The following is a 23,302-nucleotide window of genomic DNA, read 5'->3' as shown; positions in this document are numbered from 1 at the left end:
TAGGAGTAATCCGCTGAATTACAGGCCTATATCACTAACGTCGATTTGCAGTAGAGTTTTGGAACATATACTGTATTCCAACATTATGAAGTACCTCGAAGAAAATGATTTATTGACACATAGTCAGCACGGTTTCAGAAAATATCGTTCGTGTGCAACACAACTAGCTCTTTATACTCATGAAGTAATGAGTGCTATGGACAGCGGATGCCAAATTGATTCCATATTTTTAGGTGTCCAGAAAGTTTGCGACACCATTCGTCACAAGCGTCTTCAAACCAAACTGCGTGCCTACATCTACATCTACATTTATACTCCGCAAGCCACTCAACGGTGTGTGGCGGAGGGCACTTTACATGCCACTGTCATTACCTCCCTTTCCTGTTCCAGTCGCGTATGGTTCGCGGGAAGAACGACTGTCTGAAAGCCTCCGTGCGCGCTCGAATCTCTCTAATTTTACATTCGTGATCTCCTCGGGAGGTATAAGTAGGGGGAAGCAATATATTCGATACCTCATCCAGGAACGCACCCTCTCGAAACCTGGACAGCAAGCTACACCGCGATGCAGAGCGCCTCTCTTGCAGAGTCTGTCACTTGACTTTATTAAATATCTCCGTAACGCTATCACGGTTACCAAATAACCCTGTGACGAAACGCGCCGCTCTTCTTTGGTTCTTCTCTATCTCCTCCGTCAACCCAATCTGGTACGGATCCTACACTGCTGAGCAATACTCAAGTATAGGTCGAACGAGTGTTTTGTAAGCCACCTCCTTTGTTGATGGACTACATTTTCTAAGCACTCTCCCAATGAATCTCAACCTGGTACCCGCCTTACCAACAATTAATTTTATATGATCATTCCACTTCAAATCGTTCCGCACGCATACTCCCAGTTATTTTACAGAAGTAACTGCTACCAGTGTTTGGTCCGCTATCATATAATCATATAATAAAGGATCCTTCATTCTATGTATTCGCAATACATTACATTTGTCTGTGTTAAGGGACAGTTGCCACTCCCTGCAACAAGTGCCTATCCGCTGCAGATCTTCCTGCATTTCGCTACAATTTTCTAATGCTGCAACTTCTCTGTATACTACAGCATCATCTGCGAAAAGCCGCATGGAACTTCCGACACTATCTACTAGGTCAGTATCGCCTCAGTTGTGCGACTGGATTCATGATTTCCTGTCAGGAAGGTCACAGTTCGTAGTAATAGACGGAAAGTCATCGAGTAAAACGGAAGTAATATCCGGCGTTCCCCAAGGAAGTGTTACAGGCCCTCTATTGTTCCTGATCTATATTAACGACATAGGAGGCAATCTGAGTAGCCGTCTTAGGTTGTTTGCAGATGATGCTGTCATTCACCGTCTTGTAAAGTCATCAGATGGTCAAAACGACTTGTAAAATCATTTAGATAAGATATGTGTATGGTGCGAAAAGTGGCAATTGACACTCAATAAGGAAATGTGTGAAGTTATTCACATGAGTACCAAAAGAAATCAGCTAAATTTCGATTACGCGATAAGTCACACAAATCTGAGGGCTGTAAATTCAACTAAATACTTAGGGATTACAATTACAAATAACCTAAATAGGAACGATCACATAGATAGTGTTGTGGGTAGAGCAAACCAAAGACTGCGATTCATTAGCAGAACACTTAGAAGGTGCAACAAGTCTACTAAAGAGACTGCCTACACTACGCTTGTCCGCCCTATTCTGGAGTATTGCTGTGCGGTGTGGGATCCGCATCACGTGGGACTGACTGATGACATCGAAAAAGTACAAGGAAGGGCAGCTCGTTTCGTATTATCGCGAAATAGGGGAGATTGTGTCACAGACATGTTACGTGAATTGGAGTGGCAATCATTAAAACAAAGGCATTTTTCATTGCGACGGGATCTTCTCATAAAATTTCAATCACCAGTTTTCTCCTCCGATTGCGAAAACATTCTGTTGGCACCCACCCACATAGGGAGAAATGATCATCACGATAAAATAAGAGAAATCAGGGCTCGCACAGAAAAATTTAAGTGCCTGTTTTTCCCGCGTGCCGTTCGAGAGTGGAACGGTAGAGAGACAGCTTGAAGGTGGTTCACTGAACCCTCTGCCAGCCACTTTATTGTGAACAGCAGAGTAATGACGTAGATGTAGATGGTGTAGAGGGCAGGACGCGTAGAGCGAACGGCAGTGGCTCGGCTCGCGTGCTGCCGCCGCGGCCTGCGCCCGTCACGAATCGACCCCGGGGTCAGAGGTCGCGAGTCAGCGGTCACGTGTCGCCTTGTGGGCGGGCGCACTGCCGTAAGCCAAGTCCCGTCACCGTCACGGCCCACGAACGCCCTCCGTACCTGCCTCGTCAGCGCACTGCACTGCCGTAACCCCACCTTCACTTTGCTCCCTGTGTCTATCAGATAAACCGCGGGAAAACGTACGGTGTGATATCGGCTTTACGAGTTTTCTTTGAACTGTGGAATACTATTTCGGAATGTCCTGTCGTATACATCAGTCAAATACGAACGAGAAACAAGGCAACGGATACAGTTAGGCAGTGTCGACCGTGACGAATACCAGTAAGATGTCGATCGCGGAAAATTGAAAAGGCCAAGGCCTACGTGGGACGAAAGCGGTTGCTCGCTCTTGACCAGCAAAAATACTCGTTTGACGTCGAAACGTCGATTCCACTGTAACAGTTAAACTCATAGGCTAAACACAACAGTGCTTCACCGGACGTCGTAGTTTCGTAACTGACATGCTCTTATCTTCTCCCTTGTGACTGTTGCCTATGTAGAATATATTCCTGCTGACCAGCTACTGTGCAGTTTTTATTTTTAGGGCTCCGTACTGCAAACGGTGAAAACTGAACCCTCACAGGATCACATTGTTGTCCATCTGTCTCTCTATCCGGCTGTTAAGAACCCTTTCTCTCAGACACGGGTAGGAGTATCAAGTTGAAATTTATGTCGCTTACTAAGGTCCACATTCCCTTAAGCTAATCTAAGCTCCTCCCGAACAGGCCATGAAGGCCCAACGGTACCGACCGGCCACCGTGTCATCCTCAGCACATAGGCGTCACTGGATGCCGATATGGAGGGGCGTGTCGTCAGCACACCGCTCTCCCGGCCATATATCAGTTTCCGAGACCGGAGCCGCTACTTCTCAGTCGAGTAGCTCCTCAGTTTGTCTCACAAGGGCTGAGTGCACCCCGCTTGCCAACAGCGCTCGGCAGACCGGATGGTCACCCATCCAAGTGCTAGCCCAGTCCGAGAGCGCTTAACTTCGGTAATCTGACGGGAACCGGTGTTACCACTGCGGCAAGGCCGTTGGCCCACAGCCGCTGCCGGCCGCTGTGGCCGAGCGGTTCTAGGCGCTACAGTCTGGAACCGCGCGACCGCTGCGGTCGCAGGTTCGAATTCTGCCTCGGGTATGGATGTGTGTGATGTCCTTAGGTTCGTTAGGTTTAAGTAGTTCTAAGTTCTAGGAGACTGATGACCACAGATGTTAAGTCCCATAGTGCTCAGAGCCATTTGAACCACATTCCCTTGGCGGTGCAAAAATTTAAACGCATATGTCAATGCAGTGAAAAGATTCGGCCGTTGATGTCATATATATTGTTGTATCGCCAGCATCGATGTCGATAGCGCAAAAAGCATCGATATTTTCGGTTCCCGGGATGGATCAACTGTCTATACATATAATTAAGCTTTAGTCGCACTTATCCGGGTTTCTTTAAAATTTATACTGCGCTACTGTTGTACCAAGTAAGTGGCAAATAACGAAATTAGTAAGCCACAGTTCCTTTATTTTCCATGTTGCGATGAGGTGAAATGAGAATACTGTCGGTGCTCGCGCCGACAAGAATAAATTAAATACGGCGTAATATTAACTACAAAGGCGTCAAAACACCACGCACGAAAACAGTCAGCCGCTCCAACCGTACTGAAGTTTGGATATGTGATGGTGGTCTGATAGCTGGATGATCAAAAATTGGGAAAGAAAGGGAGGCATTGTGGCGTAGGAAGTATAAAACGTTTTTTTAAAACAGGGTCGTTTTGGAGGAGGGTAACACGAATCTAACGGTGCATTTGCCTCCGAACATTTCAAACCAGATTTCCTCGAAAAATGCCAATGTGCACCCGTCGGTGATCACACATCAGAAGCATAAATTCTAAGGCAACAAAAATCACGATCATAGTCTACGGGGGGCCTGAGTAAACTGTACTTTCTTCAGGCTGATTAACTCAGCGACAAGGTGAATGTAGTCGAGAAATATTCTTTGGTGCTAGGTACAAAGGGCGTTCAAACAGTTTTGCACAGTCGTCTCTAATTTTTTTATTTTTTGCAGGACGAGAATGAAATTTTTTGTGAACATACTTGGAACATTTAGCTACTCTATGTAACCTCCATGAGCTGTGACGCATCCGGCCCAACGTTCTTTCCATGATGTACATGCACTTTGGCAAAATTCTGGGGATTGACTTTTACACAGGAAATAAGGTCTTTCTCACTATGAAATGTTTTACCGCGCAGGTGGGCCTTCAGACGACCAAAGACTTAAACATCAGACGGAGCCAAGTCTGGACTGTAGGGAGGATGAGGAACAATTTTCCAATCCATTTTCCTAGTTTTCTCCCGCGTCATAAGGGCTGTATGGGATTTGGCATTGCCATGATGTAGCCTGATGAGCTGACGCTGAAGCTGTGGTCTGTGGGTCTTGATGGCACGTCGCAGCTTGTCGATTGACTAACAGTAACGGTCCAGGTTGATTGTGGAGCCATTTTCCAAAAAGTCAATGAAAATGACACCACACTGATCCCAGAAGGAGGAGGCCGTCACCAACTGTTGGGGAAAGTCGTGGTTTCTTCTTCCGAGGGGAACCTGGATGACGCCACTCCATGGATTGGGTTTTGTTCTCAGGTTCAGACAAAAATAACTATGTTTCATCCTGGGTAATGACGCCGTCGAAACACTGTTTCCTCGCAAACATTCTTCCTCATCGTTTTCATTTCTCTTGCCAATAATCTAAGCACCCAATGTGCACAGATTTTTCTGTACCCTAGTGACTGTTCTAGTAATACCACACTACCCAATGACAGAAAAGTCATTTCAGCAAGCTGTCGTGTCATCACACATCTCTCATTTTGAATCATTTGATCAATGGTCTCCTTATTCTCATCACTCACTGCCGTCGATGGTCTACCGCACCTTGGATTGTCCAGTAGTGAGAAATCACGTTCTTTAAACCTCTGCAACCACCGCTGGATACTGCTGCGATCCACTGTGTCCTCCCCATAAACAGGGAGCAACTCCCTGTGAACCGATGTGGCAGAGTCATCGCCGGTCTTGAAGAGGAACTCCATCACCGACTGTTGTTGCAACCTGACATCTACTTCACGGTCCTGTTATCACTCACCTGTAAATAAAAGAAAATACTTTTATACACCAACTTATGTATGTTCACAAAAAATTTCATTCTCCTCTTGCTCAAAGAAAGAAAGAAAAAAAGAATTAGAGATGACTGTGCAAAACGTTTTGAACGCCCTTTGTACTAGGCTCACTGAGGTGTATCGCTGTTAAGTCATACACTTGAATGAGCCACCTAAGTTACCCACTTTTCCGCAGAAGAGAGGCCCTGCCAAATCGTTCCTTTCGTAGGACTTGCCGAAGCTGGCCGCGTCGCGTACGTCGCTAAAAGAAATCGGTGTGAAGGTCGCTTGACAAATACGCGAAGTCCGTGTCCCCCTTACAAAACTGAGTCTGCAGTGTCCTCGGCAGCTTGGTAAGGAGGCGTCAGAAAGGAGTGCAAACCTACACTACACACCCTGTGGCATCAACTACCACACACAGATTAGAGATAAGCGTGTGTGTCTGTAATTGTAGTAGCTTTCTTCAACGGAATATTCGTGAATGGTTAGTTTGTACTTCAGGGCGAAAGAAACAACGGTTTTTATTTCTACAAGACCACAGGACAGTGCCCCGTTCTGATGTGTTGTGTCTGTTATTCTAGCCTTCTGTGACATAATTGCTTTGTGAGCTACTAATATTCAGTCAATACATTCCGAAATTTTCTCACATCAGTTTCATGGTACTTACAATATTTTAAAATTCACTCTGTCTCAGCTATGCTAACTCCAGTCAACATCTAACGTAGACTTTCTTTCCTGATTCTTAGCATTACTTTAGTCTTTAACTAAACAGTGACTAAGAGGAATAATATCGATGTGCGTTCAGGCTTTACGCTAAATTTTAGATACCCTTCCAAATGATTTCCTTGTTCACACACGAATTCAGGAAGGTAACAGGAGACGTGCTGTTGTAGTAGTTAGGCTGTTAAAATATTTTTATGTTAAAGCGCGTAATGCTTCTAGCGAACTCTTATCTTCCCCTCTCCCTAACTAAGTCCGTAGATTAACTGTTGGTCAAAATAGATCTGGACCTTACTGGCACGTCAAAAATTTATCTTGCACAGGAACTAACAACCGGCATCTTTTTTTTCCGCGTAAAATGCCCATGTCTTCTGACCTATCCGTGCACATCCCCATGTCAGATTCAAAGACTAAATCTGCCATCAGCTCTTTCCTGCTGTTCCTAACCCAACAGAGTGTGTTATTCGCAAATGAATAAATTCCGGATCGTGGACCATCACGCAGTTTTAATTTTTCAACGAGTTACGCCTCTGAGTAAACGCCACTGTAGGTAATGCTAGTCCAGTGTGTCGGACTGCCACATGTAGACATTTCAGTGCAGAAACTATATATAATATTTTAGGCGGGTTATTAGGCAAGAAAACTAACATTTTTGGCAAGTGGCAAACAGTGTAACATTTCAGGTAAAATATTACAGAAATGCACACTTCAGAGCGATTACGAATTATTTTAAACTTTCGTAACACTGTATTTACAGTAGCAGGATAAATAGTCTGCCTTTAGAATTATTTTAATTTGAAGAGTTTTCCATCGACCTTGCATTCTTACTATGTGAACCGCTTGGGTAATAGCGTCACGGTTAGGCAGTAGTCAAGTGTCACAAAACCCTCCGACAGATTCGCTACGATGACCTCGCAGCTTCCCAACTTTTCCAGCAGTTACTAAAAGTAGATACGTACAGACTTTGGCCGTTGGTTTTTCTTCGCTTAACAAAGTAAGTTAAATGCAGGAAAACGGAACGCTAAGGTAAAACGGCTTTCTAAAAGCCGAAAAAAGAGGTTAAACAAAGAGAAATCAAGCTTTTTGCAACTACTATCTCTGTTAGCAACTGAAAAAACTGTAATAAACTCCAAAAGTAACGTGTAAATCAAGTTCGTAGCTCTATATTAATCAAAATGTAGAAGCGTATTATGAGTGTGAAATATTTTCAGAATCTTCAGTGATGATGCTTTGCCAGTAAAATCGAAACGCGTCTGATACAAAATTTTTAAACTTTAATGCACTTAGAAGAGAAAATAATGATAAATATTTTGATACGATTTGTAAGAGGTATCTATGTCAGTTGATGGTGACAATTAAGCTGTGTTAAATGTTGAATAATGCGCAGTCACCCAGAGCGATCAAAACAGAAGATAATGATACGGCCTCTTTCGACATTTTCATCGAAAACATCGACATTGGGTGCAGAAACTCAGAGAAGCTCGTTCACAAATTCGGGATCTGCTCTGTATTCGAGTTCTGTCAAATTGCATCCTGAAACGCAACACGGATAAATCGACATTAGCCGAACATATGTGGGCCCACTATCAAATTCGATTCTCTGATATTATAGTTTTACCAAGGTCAATCATTACTAAGATACAGAATGTACAGAGAGGACACAGAAATTCAAAAACACACAATAAAAATTTCAAAAGAAGATAAGGTCTGACATCAGACAAGCTGTGGGGGCTTAGTACTAAAAAAAAACACAGAAGTTAGGCCAAAACTGAGCCAGTTAAATGGATCGCTGCAATTAGGGAGGATCTTATAGTAGCCGGTATAACTCGGGCAGACGTTGCAGACATTCAGACAATAAATATTTGATTGGAAAGTTCGTCAGAGGGAAATATAAATCGGTCGTACTTTCAACTACAGGAGTCATACCACACAATATCCACCAGTACATCAACGCAATACAGCAACATCCAAACGTATATATACAACTACAGAAATCTGTAATTATTGATACATGTTCAAACACCCGAAAGTTCGTAAGTGCAATGTAACATATACCGTAAAGTTAAAAGGAAGTCACGCTTGATCAAGGTCCGCTTCACTTTCCATTTTTAACCATACATAACGTCTGAGAAAGGAAAGAAATAATAATAATAATAATAATAATAATAATAAACCCCGTGGAGGCCCGGGAAAAGAATCGGCCTCCGGTATGTTCTGCCAGTCGTAAAAGGCGACGAAAAGAACAAACCACTAATAGGGCTAACCCCCCTTTTAGTGTGATTAGTTGGTTCAGGACAGAACTAAAGAAGCCTCGGACAAGCACCGTCATGGTCGGGGACGACGCTTGAACCCTATGCCCGCCCACAATGGTAACGACACTGCTAGCCAACTGGAAAATGATTTAAATCCAAATAGAGGTGTTTTGCAGGATATGCTTCCTGCAACCACCCTAGAAGGAAAACAAAGGCAGAGGATGAGATGGTCAGATGAAGTTAATCGACACCTCATGTTCTGTTATTACCAAGCAACAAACCTAGGAACCAACACAACTGGATACAGATCACAAGTATACACAACATTTATTACCAGATACCCAGAATTAAAATTTTTAACAGAACAACGATTAGCTGATCAGATCCGTGTAGTAATAAAAAATAACAGGATACCCCAGTCAGAATTAGAAAACATCAAACAACAAGTACAACAAATACTGGAACAAAATAATGTGCAATCAGAAGAAGAAGAAAATACAGTAATGGACTCAAACATCCCAGAGCAAACAAACAAAGAACAACATGCACCAATTAAACAATCAGAGGAAAACGAAATCTTAAGACAGCCACCAGAACAAGCACAAATAGAACACGAAGTGACACAGATGTTAGATATACAAGAAAAATTTCAGCTAACATATATAGAATACAAAGACACAAATACAGACATTAGACCATTCTTGCGTAGACCACCAAATAACCCACAAGTCGAAACAACAATAAAAACTATCAACACAATCATACACAACAAAATAAATGAAAACACAACTATGGAAGAGTTACAACTACTGGTTTATATAGGAGCACTCACTACACTAAATATACACACTAGGCAGAGATCAGAACCAACCAACACACAGAAGAAACCCACAAAACCAGCATGGCAACACAGGCTACAGATCAAAATAGAAAAACTGAGAAAAGACATCGGACAGCTAACACAATTTATAAGAAATGAAATCTCGGAAAAAAAACGAAAAAAGTTAGGTAAAATCTCACAACAAGAAGCGACAGAGCAATTAGACGAAAAGAAGCAGAAATTACAAGCATTAGCCAAACGACTCAGAAGATACAAAAAAAGTGAAAATAGAAGGAAACAAAACCAAACATTCAACACAAACCAAAAGAAATTTTACCAGACAATAGATAACACACACATTAAAATAAACAATCCACCAAACATAACAGACATGGAACACTTCTGGAGCAACATATGGTCAAACCCGGTACAACATAACAGGCATGCACGGTGGATACAAGCAGAAACAGACACATACAAGATGATACCACAAATGCCTGAAGTGATAATTTTGCAACATGAAGTCACCCAAGCAATTAATTCTACTCACAATTGGAAAGCCCCTGGAAATGATAAAATAGCAAATTTCTGGTTAAAGAAGTTCACCTCAACACATTCACATCTAACTAAATTATTTAACAGTTACATTGCAGACCCATACACATTCCCTGATACACTTACACACGGAATAACATATCTGAAACCTAAAGATCAAGCAGACACAGCGAACCCAGCTAAATATCGCCCCATAACATGCCTACCAACAATATACAAAATATTAACTTCAGTCATTAAACAGAAATTAATGACACATACAACACAGAACAAAATTATAAATGAAGAACAAAAAGGCTGTTGCAAAGGAGCACGAGGATGTAAAGAGCAACTGATAATAGATGCAGAGGTGACATATCAAGCTAAAACTAAACAAAGGTCGCTACACTACGCATACATTGATTACCAAAAAGCTTTTGATAGTGTACCCCACTCATGGTTACTACAAATATTGGAAATATACAAAGTAGATCCTAAATTGATACAGTTCCTAAACATAGTAATGAAAAATTGGAAAACCACACTTAATATCCAAACAAATTCAAATAATATCACATCACAGCCAATACAGATTAAGCGTGGAATATACCAAGGAGACTCATTAAGTCCTTTCTGGTTCTGCCTTGCTCTGAACCCACTATCCAACATGCTAAATAATACAAATTATGGATACAATATTACTGGAACATACCCACACAAAATCACACATTTGCTATACATGGATGATCTAAAACTACTGGCAGCAACAAATCAACAACTCAACCAATTACTAAAGATAACAGAAGGATTCAGCAATGATACAAGTATGGCTTTTGGAACAGACAAATGTAAGAAAAATAGCATAGTCAAGGGAAAACATACTAAACAAGAAGATTACATATTGGATAACCACAGCGACTGCATAGAAGTGATGGAAAAAACGGATGCCTATAAATATCTAGGATACAGGCAAAAAATAGGAATAGATAATACAAATAACAAAGAAGAACTAAAAGAAAAATATAGACAAAGACTAACAAAAATACTGAAAACAGAATTGACAGCAAGCAACAAGACAAAAGCTATAAATACCTATGCCATACCAATATTGACCTACTCATTTGGAGTAGTGAAATGGAGTAACACAGACCTAGAAGCACTCAATACACTTACACGATCACAATGCCACAAATATAGAATACATCACATACATTCAGCAACAGAAAGATTCACATTAAGCAGAAAGGAAGGAGGAAGGGGATTTATCGACATAAAAAACCTACATTATGGACAGGTAGACAATTTAAGAAAATTCTTTCTAGAACGAGCAGAAACTAGCAAAATACACAAGGCAATCACTCATATAAATGCATCGGCTACACCACTGCAATTTCATAACCACTTCTACAACCCTTTAGATCACATAACATCAACAGACATGAAGAAAGTAAATTGGAAAAAGAAAACACTACATGGCAAGCACCCGTATCATCTAACACAGCCACACATCGATCAAGACGCATCCAACACATGGCTAAGAAAAGGCAATATATACAGTGAGACAGAAGGATTCATGATTGCAATACAGGATCAAACAATAAACACCAGGTATTACAGCAAGCATATTATTAAATATCCCAATACCACAACGGATAAATGCAGACTTTGTAAACAACAAATAGAAACAGTAGATCACATCACAAGCGGATGTACAATACTAGCAAATACAGAATACCCCAGAAGACATGACAATGTCGCAAAAATAATACATCAACAGCTTGCCTTACAACATAAACTTTTAAAACAACACGTTCCTACATACAAGTATACACCACAAAATGTACTGGAGAATGATGAATACAAATTATACTGGAACAGAACCATTATAACAGATAAAACAACGCCACATAACAAACCTGACATCATACTCACCAATAAAAAGAAGAAATTAACACAACTAATCGAAATATCTATACCCAATACAACAAATATACAAAAGAAAACAGGAGAAAAAATTGAAAAATACATCCAACTGGCTGAGGAAGTCAAGGACATGTGGCATCAGGATAAAGTTGACATTATACCAATTATACTTTCAACTACAGGAGTCATACCACGCAATATCCACCAGTACATCAATGCAATACAGCTACACCCAAACATATATATACAGCTACAGAAATCCGTAATTATTGATACATGTTCAATTACCCGAAAGTTCCTAAATGCAATATAACACATACCGTACAGTTAAAAGGAAGTGACGCTTGATCAAGGTCCGTGTCACTCCATTTTTAACCGGACTTAACGTCTGAGAAAGTGAAGGAAATAATAATAATACCGTAGACTTGGGACTTTTCGAGCTCTCTGCTCCGTTGCTAGTCCATCAACAGCGAAAATTATCTGAGAGTATTGTGAGTATTCAGGGAGATTCTGTACGTCAATCTCAGGGTTCGGAAGTTGGAGCCCTTAGTTTGAGCGCTGCGCGAGGCTAAAACGCAACTTGAGTATATTGTCGCTTATACCTTTCGCCTCGTTCGTTTCCGGACTAGAGTCCTTGACATCATTTTATACATATACCTTCTCCACCATCCCTGAAAGTTCGTAAAACCACCACAGAAGCCGGCCAGTGTGGCCGTGCGGTTCTAGGCGCTTCAGTCTGGAACCGCGTGACGGATACGGTTGCAGGTTCGAATCCTGCCTCGGGCATGGATGTGCGTGATGTCCTTAGGTTAGTTAGGTTTAAGTAGTTCTAAGTTCTAGGGGACTGATGACCACAGATGTTAAGTCCCATAGTGCTCAGAGCCATTTATTTCACCACAGAATCACGCTGTGGTAAGACTATTGCTTGGAACATATGTCTGAGTGAAAACGGTCATTCGTCGAGGCACTGTACGCAAGAATGTAAGTTTGCAGCAAGCACTAACAGAGGAGAGTGATGCTGGGATTTTGCGAGTCACCGGTTCCTGCTGAGGAAGTATGGGAACCACTGAATGATCATTCAACCCTTATGATGTGCCGCAGGTACCACAGGGAAGTAAATGCGTTTTGACTGGAGGTAACCTCTTATTTCGTCGTTTGGCCGTCTGTAGCACTGCCGCCGCCGGAAAAAGGAGAAACTGGCGAAACTGAACAAGACTGCGGAGGTGTTTTTCCGCGGCAGGGACGGACAGGAGAAGTCTGACAGGTGGCGCCATTTAACAGCTCGTTAGAGGGGCCCCCCGTGGCAGCAGCGCGCAGGAGGTCCGTCATGAATATGGACAGGCCGAGGGCGGCGCGTGACGCTAGCTACCTGCTGCCTGCCGGCATTCTTAACTGCTCGTCATCAACTCCCCGCTGTCTGGTTTTCGGGCCCGTGTCGCATGTCAGCATGACACGCCAGTGGCGACCTCATTCAAATCGGATTAGGAAAAAGTAACACCACGCACTCCGCGTTGCAAACATTAATCCCAGTTCGTAAGGACAAAGGGGAGGAAGGAAGGAAGATTGGGTTTAACGTCCCGTGGACATCAAGTCATTAGAGGTGGTGCACTAAATCAGATTTTGTCAAGTATGGGGAAAGAAAAGGCTATTTAGAATTTGTATAGAAACCAAATGGCAGTTATAAGAGTCGAGGGGCATGAAAGGGAAGCAGTGGTTGGGAACGGAGTGAGACAGGGTTGTCGCCTCTCCCCGGTGTTATTCAATCTGTATATTGAGCAAGCAGTGAAGGAAACAAAAGAAAAATTCGGAGAAGGTATTAAAATCCATGCAGAAGAAATAAAAAATTTGAGGTTCGCCGATGACATTGTAATTCTGTCAGAGACAGCAAAGGACTTGGAAGAGCAGTTGAACGGAATGGACGGTGTCTTGAAAGGAGGGTATAAGATGAACATCAACAAAAGCAAAACGAGGATAATGGAATGTAATCGAATTAAGTCGGGTGATGCTGAGGGAATTAGATCAGGAAATGAGACACTTAAAGTAGTAAAGGAGTTTCGCTATTTGGGAAGCAAAATAACTGATGATGGTCGAAGTAGAGAGGATATAAAATGTAGACTGGCAATGGCAAGGAAATTATTTCTGAAGAAGAGAAATTAGTTAACATCGAGTATAGATGTGTCAGGAAGTCGTCTCTGAAAGTATTTGTATGGATTGTAGTCATGTATGGAAGTGAAACATAGACGATAAATAGTTTAGACAAGAAGAGAATAGAAGCTTTCGAAATGTGGTGCTACAGAAGAATGCTGAAGATTAGATGGGTAGATCACATAACTAATGAGGAAGTATTGAATAGAACTGGGGAGAAGAGGAGTTTGTGGCACAACTTGACTAGAAGAAGGGATCGGTTGGTAGGACATGTTCTGAGGCATCAAGGGATCACAAATTTAGCATTGGAGGGCAGCGTGGAGGGTAAAAATCGTAGAGGGAGACCTAGAGATGAATACACTAAGCAGATTCAGAAGGATGTAGGTTGCAGTAGGTACTGGGAGATGAAGCAGTTTGCACAGGATAGAGTAGCATGGAGAGCTGCATCAAACCAGTCTCAGGACTGAAGACCACAACAGCAGCAACAACAACAACGGGGAAAGAAATCGGCCTTGCCCTTTCAAAGGAGCCATCTCGACATCTACGTGGAATCTATATCTACATGTACATGGATACTCTGCAGATCACATTTATGTGCCTGGCAGAGGTTTCATCGAACCACCGTCACAAGTCTCCATTATCCGAATCTCGTACAGCACGCAGAAAGAATGAACACCTGTATCTTTCCGTACGAGCTCTGATTTCCCTTATTTTATCGTGGTGATCGTTCCTCCATATGTAGGTCGGTGTCAACAAAATATTTTCGCATTCGGAGAAGAAAGTTGGTGATTGGAATTTCGTGAGAAGATTCAGTCGCAACGAAAAACGCCATTCTTCTAATGATGTCCAGCCCAAATCCTGTATCATTTAAGTGACACTCTCTCCCATATTTCGCCATAATACAAGACGTGCAGCCTTTCTTTGAAGTTTTTCGATGTACTCAGTCAGTCCTATCTGGTAAGGATCCCATACCGCGCAGCAGTATTCTAAAAGAGGACGGACAAGCGTAGAGTAGACAGTCTCCTTAGTAGGTCTGTTACATTTTCTAAGTGTCCTGCCAATAAAACGCAGTCGTTGGTTAGCCTTCCCCATAACGTTTTCTATCTGTTCCTTCCAATTTAAGTTGTTCGTAATTGTAATACCTAGCTATTTCGTTGAATTTACGGAAGATTAGACTGGTTTATCGTCTAACCAAAGTTTAACGAGTTCCTTTTAAGCACTTACGTGGATGACCTCACACCATGATTTAGGGAAATCAAGAAAAACCTAAATCTGGATGGCCGGACTCGGGTTTGAACCGTCGTCCTCCCAAATACGAGTGCATTGTGCTAAGCAAGGACAAGTGGAACTCCTATTCGATAAGCCTTCCCTAGATACTCTTCGAGTTCTAAGAGTAATCAAACATTACCACTGAAGTCTATTCTATAGAGAGAGATAGCGGAACGGCTTCGGTTCCGTCTCAAGCCAAACTGCAACAGGGATAGCTTTTCAGGAGCAAGAGCTGGTTGCCAACTCTTACTGAATACAAAACATAAATCTTCAATGATCGCAAGATAAAGTCATTAACTTCGATCTTCTACGTACTAACTATTGTCGTGTGGCATTCAGACTTGCCGTCCGACTGTAGCCTGAGTTCCCATCTCGTATCACGAATTCCCTATCAGCTCCATTCTTGTCGTCTTCATTCATTGGCGATGCAGGTACAGAGAGGCTTGCCTAAGGACTGTGGTGTACTAACTCTGAAGTCGTGAGGCGGAACGTAAGACGAAACGATATTGACTACACCATATGTTGTAATCCAGCTGCACAAACTGGAGGTGTTCAATTCTTTTTTCTTAATCAAAAAGCATTCCAGTGTTATCGCGCAGTGAAAGTATTGATAGGGTCTTACCGCTGGTGTGCTTTACTTTACAAAAATGGTTCAAATGGCTCTCAGCACTATGGGACTTAACTTCTGAGGTCATCAGTCCCCTAGACTTGGAACTACTTAAACCTAACTAACCTAAGGACATATATCCATGCCCGAGACAGGATTGGAAACTGCGACAGTAGCAGCAGGGCGGATCCGGACTGAAGCGCCTAGAACCGCTCGGTCATAGCAGCCGGCTTTACTTTACATATGACCAGAATCTCGTCGGGTTTTCTGCCAGATTGCGAAACACACCTTCATAGTTGGTTGGACCAAACAGCGAGGTCATCGTTCCCATCGCTTTAGGGAAGGATGGGGATTAATGTCTGCCGTGCCCTTTCAAAGGAACCATCCCGGCATTTTCCTGAAGCGGTTTAGGGAAATCGAGATAGCCGGACGCGGGTTCGAACCGTCGTCCTCCCAATTGCGAGTCCAGTGTGCTAACCACTACGCCACCTCGCTCGGTGATAGCGGAAACTGTTAAAATCATCTAGAACTGAAATTCGCGCTAAATTTCGAGCTTCCGTAAAACTTCGCCAGTCTTCGGAATTCTCTGTTCTTTCAAATTTGGCAGCCGGCCGCGGTGGCCGAGCGGTTCTACGCGCTTCCGTCCGAAACCGCGCTGCTGCTACGGTCGCAGGTTCGAATCCTGCCTCGGGCATGGATGTGTGTGATGTCCTTTGGTTAGTTAGGTTTAAGTAGTCCTAAGTCTAGGAGACTGATGACCTCAGATGTTAAGTCCCTTAGTTCTCAGAGCCATTTGAACCGTTTTTTAAATTTGGTAAGATTTTTTCGTTGCTTTGGCAACAGTGTTTGACCTGTTTTGTCTACCATGACGGATCAGTACCATCTCTTACTAATTTATTTCGTGTATATTCATTAACTGCCGTTGACACTATTTCGCTGAATTACGCCTACGTAGTAAGATTGGAAGGAGTCGAGGCGTCAGGCGAATTTTTATAAGCTTTTTTATTTCTGATAATATTCTTTCTACCGAGTGAAAGATACATCCTGGAAATAAACCGCTAGGTTGTGGCTAAGCCGTTTCTCCACAACTTCCTCTCTTCCAGGACAACTAGTCGCGCAAGGTATGTAAGAGAGCGTCCGCGAAGGATGGAAGATTGGAGATAAGCACTGGTGATAATGAAGCTGTGATGGTGGGTCCTGAGTCATGCCTGCATTGCTCAGTCGGTAAGACCGTTCCCCACGTAAGAAAACGTTCTCGGTTCGATTCCCAGTCCGACGCATACTTTTCATATGCTACGAAGTTCCAAAACAGAGCACAGTCTGCAGCAGATGCGTTCTAGAAACTGGAGTTTCTTGTGTCTCTGGAATCACGTTCCGAGTAAAATACCGGGTGATCAAAAAGTCAGTATAAATTAGAAAACTTAATAAACCACGGAATAATGTAGATAGAGTGTTAAAAATTGACACACATGCTTGGAATGACACGGGGTTTTATTAGAACAAAAAAAACCTCATATTGCTAGACGCGTAAAAGATCTCTTGCGCGCGTCGTTAGGTGATGATCGTGTACTCAGCCGCCACTTTCGTCATGCTTGGCCTCCCAGATCACCAGACCTCAGTCCGTGCGATTATTGACTTTGGGGTTACCTGAAGTCGCAAGTGTATCGTGATCGACCAACATCTCAAGGATGCTGAAAGATAACATCCGACGCCAATGCCTCACCATAACTCCTAACATGCTTTACAGTGCCGTTCACAACATTATTCCTCGACTACAGCTATTGTTGAGGAATGATGGTGGCCATATTGAGCATTCCCTGTAAAGAACATCATCTTTGCTTTGCTTTGTCTTACTTTGTTATGCTAATTATTGCTATTATGATCAGATGAAGCGCCATCTGTCGGATATTTTTTGAACGTTTGTATTTTTTTGGTTTTAATAAAACCCCATGTCATTCCAAGCATGTGTGTCAATTTGTACCTCTCTATCTGCATTATTCCGTGATTTATTCAGTTTTCAAATTTATGCTGACTCTTTGATCACTCGGTATTTCGATCGCTAGAATTTTTCGACGCTTGAAATTATCGACGCGAAGCAGGCAGCCGCCTGCGCCCGCCCACCTGAAGAGCTGCCAGCAGAGATGCTGACCCCGGCCGCCGCGCCGGTGACAAACGCCGGCCGCACACGTCACGCGCAGCCGACCTGCGGCCTTCACCTCTGCCGGGTCGCGGGTCAAAGACGGGACGGGACGGCTGTCTGTCGATACCTTGCGCGCTGCTGCCGCGCCGCGCCGAGCCGTCGTAAAAGCAACACTCTGTGCGCTTGCCAGCTCTTTCGTCTTGCCCCCCCCCCCCCCTCCCACTCCGCTCTTTCCGTCAGTCACGCAGCGTTTCCCACTGTCTCGTCAGTGCCACGTCTATGCGCCTTTCGCTAACATTTGAAATCTGTCGCACACGCACTTCTGACTTTCGTGAAACATCAAGTCTTTCTAAGTATGTATGACTGTGCCAGTTTCCGAGGCCTGTAATATTTCAGATTTAACTGAAACATAGAAAGTTTTGTGGACAGACTCTCCGTACTCCAGGACTCGTGATTGGGTGAATATTGCCTATCAGCATGTTGCTACTGAACTCAAAAACAAACGTGACCGATCGAGTTAGCCTGACGTCAGAGACAGTATTAAAAGCTAAGTTAGGCAACAACTGAAAGACATAAGTCGAAACGAGGCGCCGGGAGTAGACAACATTCCATTAGCACTACTGACAGCCTTGGGAGAGCCAGGCCTAACAAAACTCTACCATCTAGTGACCAAGATGTATGAAACAGGCGAAATACCCTCAGACATCAAGAAGAATATAATAATTCCAATCCCAAAGAAAGCAGGTGTTGACAGATGTGAAAATTACCGAACTGTCAGTTTAATAAGTCACGGCTGCAAAATACTAACGCGAATTCTTTACAGACGAATGGAAAAACTAGTAGAAGCCGACCTCGGGGGATATCAGTTTGGATTCCGTAGAAATATTGGAACACGTGAGGCAATACTGACCCTACGACTTATCTTAGAAGAAAGATTAAGGAAAGGCAAACCTACGTTTCTAGCATTTTGTAGGCTTAGAGAAAGCTTTTGACAATGTTGACCGGAATACTGTCTTTCAAATTCTGAAGGTGGCAGGGGTCAAATACAGGGACCGAAAGGCTGTTTACAATTTGTACAGAAACCGTATGGCAGTTATAAGCGTAGGGGGGCATGAAGCGGAAGCAGTGGTTGGGAAGGGAGTGAGACAGGGTTGTAGCCTCTCCCCGATGTTATTCAATCTGTATATTGAGCAAGCAGTAAAGGAAACAAAAGAAAAATTCGGAGTAGGTATTAAAATCCATGGAGAAGAAATAAAAACTTTGAGGTTCGCCGATGACATTGTAATTCTGTCAGAGACACCAAAGGACTTGGAAGAGTAGTTGAACGGAATGGACAGTATCTTGAAAGCAGGATATGAGATGAACATCAACAAAAGCAAAACGAGGATAATGGAATGTAGTCGAATTAAGTCGGGCGATGCTGAGGTAATTAGATTAGGAAGTGAGACACTTAAAGTAGTAAAGGAGTTTTGCTATTTGGAGATTATGGTCGAACTAGAGAGGTTACAAAATGTAGACTGTCAATGGCAAGGAAAGCGTTTCTCAAGAAGAGAAATTTGTTAACATCGGGTATAGATTTAAGTGTCAGGAAGTCGTTTCTGAAAGTATTTGTGTGGAGTGTAGCCATGTATCGAAGTGAAACATGGACGATAAATAGTTTGATCAAGAAGAGAATAGAAGCTTTCGAAATGTGGTGCTACAGAAGAATGCTGAATATTAGATGGGTACATCACATAACTAATGAGGAAGTATTGAATAGAACTGGGGAGAAGAGGAGTTTGTGGCACAACTTGACTAGAAGAAGGGATCGGTTGGTAGGACATGTTCTGAGGCGTCAAGGGATCACAAATTTAGCATTGGAGGGCAGCGTGGAGTGTAAAAATCGTAGAGGGAGACCAAGAGATGAATGCACTAAGCAGATTGAGAAGGATGTAGGTTGCAGTAGGTACTGGGAGATGAAGAAGCTTGCACAGGATAGAGTAGCATGGAGAGGTGCATCAAACCGGTCTCAGGACTGAAGTGAACAACAACAACAACAACAGTCTGAAATAATGGAAAATTTTGTGGACAGACTCTCGATACTCCAGGACTCGTGGTTGGGTATATATTGCCTATCAGCATGTTGCTACTAAACTGAAAACAAACGCGACCAACCGCGTTAGCCCGACGTCAGAGACAATATTAAAAGCTAAGGTGGGCAACAACAGGGAAGAAGCCATGCACTGTGTTCCGAGTTCGACCGAAACAGCTGCTCCCGTCAGCTACTGCTCCATGAATATTCTCAGGGTAGACGATTAATACACGCCGGTGACATATCGGTATGTTGCAGTAGTACAACATGGGCATCCCAGATGATAACAAGACACTTTAGAGCTTATTACTCCGCGCTACATCACTTTATGAACTACGTTTTCGCCTCTCACAGGATTTTATGTGCACGTTTTACGTGTACAAGTAGAGTAACTTTCATTCTCTGAATGAAGATATAAAGAAAATTTTCGGGGTTGTTCGGGATCGGGATCTTAGGAATATATCGTAAAAGGTTCAGCTATTTGCAGTTCGTAGCGGTCCTGGAAACCTCCTACGGGTTTTGGTCCGCTAGTGACGGCAAAAATAGAGTAAAGAAAACATTTTTTGTAGTTTTACAAGACTCCACCCATGAGCTAATGGTGCCGCTACAAGCCTGATCAAGCCCACCGTGGAACATATCAAATGCAGAAAGAACCAACCGATTTGCTCCATTTGCCTAAGCAGGAGGCAGTGTGTAATAATAACACTTTGACCCTGTACCGTATGATACTGAGAGTAAGACGAACGTTCTGTTGGTTATACAAATGGTCCCTAGCCCAAGGACTGTCAGAGACACTTGGTTCAAATGGCTCTAAGCACTATGGGACTTAAGATCTGAGGTCATCAGTCCTCTAAGAACTACTTAAACCCAGCTAACCTAAGGACATCACACACATCCGTGCCCGAGGCAGGATTCGAACCTGCGACCGCAGCAGCAGGGCGGTTACGGACTGAAGCGCCTAGAACCGCTCGGTCACAGCGGCCGGCTGTCCGAGACACTTGACCTTACCTTTTTATCACCAATAGAACCCGAGGTACGAGCACCGGTAATTCTCGTTCTTACAAGGCGTTTTGGACGCCGTTGGTCACGCGTAGTGTTGCATGCATGCTGATATGGAACTGCCGTGCTGGTGGTAGTGAAATTACAAGGACAATGTGTCAGTTGGACGGAATGGACAGTGAGAGAGAGAAGGGTCGGATGTGACACTAAATTTGTTGGAAATGAGCAGAGAGGACATCAGGGTATACGAGTCGGAATGTCCTAACGAGACTCTAATTATAGCCCACGTGCGGCCGCGAGGGTGATGCGAGTGTTGCCCTCTCGCAGGTCCGCGACCCGCAACCACCGGCGCGTGAATCGCCTACCCGCCTGCCAGCCCAGGCTGCAGCCTCTGACCGGAAAGCCGGCGCAGGTGCGCGAGTCGTTACTCAGTTGCGCGCCGCTCGGCGCGTTCAAGAAAAGGCGGCCGGCTCGCGGCGATTTACCGCTGCGGGCAGACGCTCGGCTCGGCCGTCCGACAGGTGGCGTCTCCACCAGCTGTTCCCGGCGGCCGCGCTGCCGACCCCGCGACCCGCGCCGGCAGATGCTCCGGAGCTGGACTCGGGAGCGCCGGTACCGCAGAGTCAGCGCGGCATGTGCACGGTGCGCCGGGCACTGTCTGCTGTCGGCAGCTGTCATCAAATGGCCAGCCGCGAGAGGCGGGGCGGAGTGCCGTTGTGGAGCGCTTTGTCCTCCTCCAGTACGAGGAGGACAAATGGAGCAGCCCCAAGGGCCTCTGAGGCACATGCCACCGCCACGCATTAGCGACTCAACGCGTTGCTCTTAAGGGGGGGTAGGACATGAAACGGGCCGACTTGGAGCAGGAGAGGTATCACAGGACATTTTAATTTCCACTGTCTATACTTTTACAAATAAATTCATAAAACTTTGTCAGTATCACTAGGAAGGTTTCAGGATTCACACTCATTGCAGTGGAAGTTCGAAAACATAACAAAACAAATTTTTTTACGTGTGAAATTTCATCATTTTTTTCACTTACTAATGGCAGTATTTGTTGCTATAGGTACACTTTTCTTCATATATTAGAGAGATTCTTCGATGAATTTTGCGCAGCATACATATCATACTTACAGGTGTACGAAACTCTAGAATTTATTTAATATATGAAAAAACGAATGAACTGTTACATTTCAAACTTCATGTTTAGAAAAAACACAAATTTTGTAGTTGATTATCTCAATTTTTACCACAGTTTTTAATAGATGTGGAAAATTCTAGAGTTTCACACACCTTTGAGTATGGTTTGTATGCTGTGCAAAATTCATCGAAGAATCTCTTACTTATAAAGAAAAGTGTACCTATAGCAACAAATGCTGCCATTAGTAAGTGAAAAAGATTATGAAATTTCACATGTAAAAAAAATTACTTTGTTATGTTTTCGAACTTCCGCTGCTATGAGTGTGAATTCTGAATCCTTCCTGGTCATGCTGACAAAGTTTTATGAATTTATTTGTAAAAGTATAGACAGTGGAAATTAAAACGTCCTGTGGTGCCTCTCCTGCTCCAAGTCGGCCCGTTTGACGTCCTACCCCCCTTAAAGCGACGAAATGGTTAGATGTAAGGTTAATGGAGGGAATATCCCAAAGGAGTGCCGCAGTCCACTACCGTCTACGATGTAAGTGGCCAACATCGGAATGCCGTGAAGCTATTCGCAGACCATATTGTTGTCAATAGAAAGGTTACTGAGCCGCGCTTGGCTCGCCCACGTGCCGTCTCTTATTTTACATCCTGTTTTTCTTCGTGTTGCCACCTCGTTATGTTCGTTTCAGTTTCTGTTGTCAGCAGCGCCTATTGATGTAGCCCTCAAGTGTTAACTTAGCTGCACTGCTATTAGTTCCCGGTTGTCGTCTGTCGTGGAGTCAGTTGGAACGTGCCAGGAGGGCAGTTCGGACCTGCCAGTTGTGGAGTTGCAATGCGGCACTAGTTCAGTCGGGTTGGAGCAGCAGTGAGGTCTGGATGTCCACGGCTCGCCCGACCATTGCCACCACGCATCACTTGATCCGGGGACGGTCATCGTGGATCGTCGGTCGGTGGTCCTACTGGACGACGTGAATTGGCTCGCCGATCGCTTATGGCTTGGCTGTGTGCGTGTGCGTGTGTGTGTGTGTGTTTGTGTATCGACTCCCGATTTGTCTTCGTGATTGCACAGCCACTGCTGAGTGTCGTTCAAGTCTTCGTGCAAGTGTTTGTCAAACTGTGTGTATGTAGTTGGTGTCATTTCCACTGACAACTTGTTTTAAATGTTGTCGTCGTACTGGCAGTCAGTCGGTCGGTTGGAGTGGAGTTGTCCATGGAGAGAAGTAATTGAGCCGTCCTGACCCCGGCTTCTGCGTTGC

General features: G+C 43.7%; 1 pseudogene; it reads right to left on the bottom strand.

Moving 5' to 3' along the window:
• Positions 1 to 3,210: 3,210 nt before the first annotated feature.
• Positions 3,211 to 3,328, bottom strand: LOC126476060 (5S ribosomal RNA; annotated as a pseudogene).
• Between the last annotated feature and the right edge of the window lie 19,974 nt (positions 3,329 to 23,302).

This window comes from Schistocerca serialis, chromosome 4 (genome assembly GCF_023864345.2).
Source record: "Schistocerca serialis cubense isolate TAMUIC-IGC-003099 chromosome 4, iqSchSeri2.2, whole genome shotgun sequence".
In the NCBI taxonomy this organism is placed as follows: Eukaryota; Metazoa; Arthropoda; class Insecta; order Orthoptera; family Acrididae; genus Schistocerca; species Schistocerca serialis.
This window is presented reverse-complemented; position numbering and strand designations above follow the sequence as displayed.